Here is a 5,124-nt window from a genome sequence, read left to right on the forward strand (position 1 = left end):
ATAATCCATTGTTGAAAGCTATACCTGACAGTGTAACCAGTACTTCTTGTTCTAAGAATTTTAGGGTTTTAGTTTACACGTTTAGGTCTTTAATCTACTTTGTATTTGTTTTTGAGTACGGCGTGAGGTATGGATCTCGTTTCATTATTCTCCATGTGGAAATCCAATTTTATCAGCATCATGTATTGAAGAGACTCCTTCTTCCCGAACGAATGGACTTAGCACCCTTGTCAAATATCAGTTGACCATAGATGTGTGGGTTTATTTCTGGACTCTCAATTCTATTTCATTGGTCTATATGTCTATGGTTATACCAGTACTAGGGTGTTTTGACTACAGCTGTACAGAATATTTTAAAATCAGGAAGTGTGAGTCCTCCTACTTTGTTCTCTCTCAACATTGTTTTACCTATTCAGGACCTCTTGCCATTCCATATAAAGTTAAGGATTGGTTCTTCTATTTCTGTAAAGAAAGCTGTTGAAATTTTGATCAAGATTGTGTTGAATCTACAGATTGCTTTGTATAATACCAACATCTCAACAATATTCTTTCAATCCATGAACATGGAACATTTTTCCATTTATTTAAGTATTCTCTAATCTCTTTCAGTAGTGTCCTATACATTGTATAAGTCCTTCATGCCTCTGGTTAGATTTATTCCTACGTATTCTATTCTCTTAGGTGCTATTGTAAATGGAATTGTTTCCCTAACTTCCCTGTCAGGTTTCTTATTGCTCATATATAGAAACCCAACTGATTTTTTAAATTGTGCTTTAGGTGAAAGTTTACAGCTCAAGGTAATTTCTCATACAAAAGTTTATACACATATTTTGTGACATTAGTTGCAATCCCTACAACGTGACAGCATACTCCCCATTAACACCCAGGGTTCCCTGTGTCCATTCAACCAGTTCCTGTCCCTTCCTGCCTTGCATGTTGCCTCTCAAGGGAGTCGCCCGTTTGTTCTCATCTATCTGACTGAACTAAGAAGTACACTCCTCATGTGTATTCTTTTTTGTTCTATAATCCTGTCTAATCTTTGTCTGAAGAGTGGGCTTCAGGAATGGTTTCAGTTCTGGGTTAACAGAGCATCTGAAGGCCATAGTTTCAGGGGTTCTGCCAGTCTCTGTTAGACCAGTAAGTCTGTTCTTTTTATGTGAATTTGAGTTCTGCTTCACTTTTCTCCCACTCTGTCCAGGACTCTCTGTTGTGTTCTCCATCAGGGTGGTCATTGGTGGTAGCCAGACACCATCTAGTTCTTCTGGTCTCAGGCTGGGGGAATCTCTGGTTTATGTGGTCCTTTAGTCTCTTGGGCTAATATTTTTTTGTGTGTCCTTGATTTTCTTCATTAACCTTTGTTCCAAGTGGGATGGGACCAACTGATGCATCTTAGGTGGCCACTCCCAAGCTTTTAAAACCCTGAATGCCACTCACCAAGGTGGGATGCAGAACATTTTCTTAATTTTGTTATGCCTATTAACCTAGATGTCCCCCAAAACTATGGTCTCCATGCCCCAACACCAGCTACTCTGTGCCTCAAAGTGTTTGGATGTGTCCAAGAAACTTTTTAGCTTTTCTTCTGGTCCAGTTGTGCTGACTTCGTCTGTATTGTACATTGTCCTTCCCTTCACCAAAGTTGACCCTTTTCTACTAACTAGTGAATTTCCCTCTCTCCAACCCCCACCACCTTCGTAACCATCGAAGAATTTTTTTTGTTTAAACCTTTCCTTGAGTTCTTACAATAGTGGTCTCATATTTGTTCTTTTGTGACTAAATTTACTCAGCATAATGCCCTCCATATTCATCCATGTTGTAAGATGTTTCACGGATTCAACATTGTTCTTTATCATTGTGTAGTATTCCACCATGTGTATGTACCATAATTTATCCGTTCATCTGTTTATGGGCACCTAGGTTGTTTCCATCTTTTTGGTACCATGAACAATGCTTCAATGAACATAAGTGGGCATATGTCTATTTGTGTGATGGCTCTTATTTCTCTAGGATATACTCCTAGGAGTGGGATTGCTGGATCATATGGTATTTCTATTTCTAGTTTTTTTTTTTTTTTTTAATTTTTATTGTGCTTTAACTGAAACTTTACAAATCAAGTCAGTCTCTCATACAAAAAATATGAAACGCTTCACAAATTTGTGTGTCATACTTGCGCAGGGGCCAAACTAATCTCTGTATCGTTTCAATTTTAGTGTATGTGCTACCGAAGTGAGCACTATTTCTACCTTTTTAAGGAACCACCAAATTGTTTTCTATACTGGCTGTACCATTTACATTCCCACCACCGTAAGTGTTCCAATCTCTCCACAACCTCTCCAACAATTATTAGTGTTTTTTGGATTAGTGTCAGCCTTGCTGGGGTGAAATGGTATCTCATTGTAGTTCTGATTTGCATTTCTCTAGTGGCTAATAATCACGTGCATTTCCTCATGGTCTGTTAGCTTCCTGAATGTCTCCTTTGGTAAAGTGTCTGTTCATACCCTTTGCCCATTTTTTAATTGGATTATTGGTCTTTTTGTTGAGGTGTTGCAGTTATTTTGTAGATTTTAGAGATTAGATCCTTACTAGATATGTTATAGTCAAAATTTTTCCCCAGTCTGCAGGGTTTTTTTTTTTTCACTCTTTTGGTGAAATCTTTTGATAAACTTGTGTTTCACTTTTAGGAGATCCCAGTTATTGAGTTTCTACTGTGCTGTTTGTGCATTGTTATGACTTGTATACTGCTTATGCCATGCATTAGGGCCCCCAGACTTTTCCTTTTTTCTTTCATATTTATCATTATAGGTTTTATTTTTAGGTCTTTCATCCATTTTGAGTTATTTTTGTGTGTGGTGTGAGGTACGGGTCCTTTTTTTTTTTTTTGCAGATGAAAATCCAGTTATGCCAGCACCACTTATTAAACAGAATGTCTTTTCCCCATTTAACGGACTTTGAGCCTTTGTCAAACATCATGTGACTGTAGGTGGATGGATTAATATCTGTTCTCAATTCTGTTACACTGGTCTATGTACCTGTTGTACCAGTACTAGGCTGTTTTGACTACCATGGTGGTATAATAGGTTCTAAAATCTGGTAGTGTGAGGTCTCCCACTTTGTTGTTCTTCAGTAATGCTTTACTTATTCAGGATCTCTTACCTTTCCATATGAAGTTGGTGATTTGTTTTTCCATCTTGTTAAAAAATGCCACTGAAATCTGGATCCGGATCTGTTGATCGCTTGGGGTGGAACTGACATTTTCACAATGTTGAATCTTCTCATCCGTTAGCATGGTATGTTTTTCCACTTATGTCTTTTGGATTTTTACAGTTTGCATTTTTCTTTGTATACTTCTTTTACATCTGTGGTTAGACTTAATCCTAAATGTGTTATCTTCTTGTGGGCTATTGTAAATGGTATTGATTTGGAGACTTCCTTTCAAAGTTTGTCTTTGGAAACTCAACTGATTTTTCTTTGTTGACCCTGTACTCTACAACTTTGCTAAATACCTTTATTAGCTCTAGAAGTTTTCTGGTGGATTCTCTAGGATTTTCTATACATAGGATAACATCATCTGTGAACAGAAATAATTTTACTTCTTTTCCAATCTGGATACCTTTTGTTTCTTTTGCTTTGCCTAGGACTTGTAATACCATATTGAATAGAAGTGGTGAGAGCGGGCACCCTTTTCTTCCTCCTGATTTCAAGGAGAAAGCTCTCGGTCTTTCTACATTAAGTATAATATTGGTTGTTGGCATTTCATCTACGCCCTAAATCACATTGAGGAATTTACATTCTATTCCAATTTCTTGAGAGTTTTCATCAAGAAACAGTATTGGATTTTATCAACTGCTTTTTCTGCATCCATAAAGATGATCATGTGGTTCTTTTCCTTTGTTTTATTAATGTCATGTACTATGTTCATTGATTTTCTAATGCTGGACCATCCATGGATTCCTGGAATAAATCTCATTTGGTCATGGTATACAACTCTTTTTATATGCTACTGGATTGTTTGCTAGTATTTTGTTGAGGATTTTTGCATCTATATAGAGATATTGGCCTGTAGTTTCCTTTTCTTGTGATGTCTTTGGTTTTGGTAGTAGTGCTATGTTTGCTTCACAGAATGAATTAGGGAGTATTCCTCCCTTCTCTATCTTTTGGAAGAGTTTAAACAGTATTGGTGTCAATTCTTCTCTAAATATTTGGTAGAATTTCCCAGGGAAGCCATCTGGTCCAGGATTTTGTTTGTTGTTGGAAGGTTTTTGATCACTGATTCAATCTCTTTAATTGTTAGAGAATTTCTATTTCTCCTAGAGTCAGTTTGGGTACACAGTGTGCTTCTAAAGAGTTTGTCCATTTCATCTAGGTTATCTAATTTGTTGCCATAAGTTGTTCATAATATTTTACCATATGAAGTCATAATTTGAATTCAGGCAGTCTTTCTCCAGAATACAAGATCTTAACTCTTATGCTATATTCCTTTCCTTGAGCAGGAAGGGACACTGAGAATCATCTAGTTTAATTTCCTTGTTGTAAAGAGGCTTAGAGATGTCACATAACAAGCGCAAGGTCAAAGTTGGAAATAGGACCCATATGCACCCCCATTTGGTCCAGGGATTTCTGCATTATAACACACTGCCTCAAATGTCACCTTTCCCATGAAGTCTCCCTTTACTTCCCCCCATGTCCTTCTTTATAGCTTTCATGTGGCTACTGCATCCCTAATTAATAAATATTGGTCAAATCTATCCACTCTCTCCATCTTTACCACCAACTCTAATCCAGGGCATCATCATCTCTTATCTGGAATATTGCTATTGCCTTCTCTTTATCTTCTTTCTGGTCTGCCTGCATTACTTTTGTCCTTTCCAATCTAACATCCACAAAATAGGTACTCTTTCCAAAGTACAGCTCGGACTACATCAACAGCTTAAACCCTATAGGGCAGAGTAAAAATGTCCCAGGATTTCCTAGGCTGAAATCTTTACAGGTACAGACTGCCACATCTTTCTCCCATGGAGCAGCTGATGGGTTCAAACAACGAACCTTTCAGTTAGCAGCCAAGTGCCAAACCACTGCACCACCAGGACTCCTCAGTAGACACTAGTCAGACCAGTAATAAAGGAGTGC

At 37.6% G+C, this 5,124-nt stretch overlaps 1 non-coding gene across 1 annotated transcript; it reads right to left on the reverse strand.

Annotated features, from left to right (window-relative positions):
* Positions 1-2,127: 2,127 nt before the first annotated feature.
* Positions 2,128-2,231, reverse strand: LOC111752979 (U6 spliceosomal RNA). The gene has a single exon (XR_002787831.1). It is a non-coding gene; the product is annotated as a U6 spliceosomal RNA (small nuclear RNA).
* Between the last annotated feature and the right edge of the window lie 2,893 nt (positions 2,232-5,124).

This window comes from Loxodonta africana, chromosome 7 (assembly GCF_030014295.1).
Source record: "Loxodonta africana isolate mLoxAfr1 chromosome 7, mLoxAfr1.hap2, whole genome shotgun sequence".
NCBI classification, from domain to species: domain Eukaryota; kingdom Metazoa; phylum Chordata; class Mammalia; order Proboscidea; family Elephantidae; genus Loxodonta; species Loxodonta africana.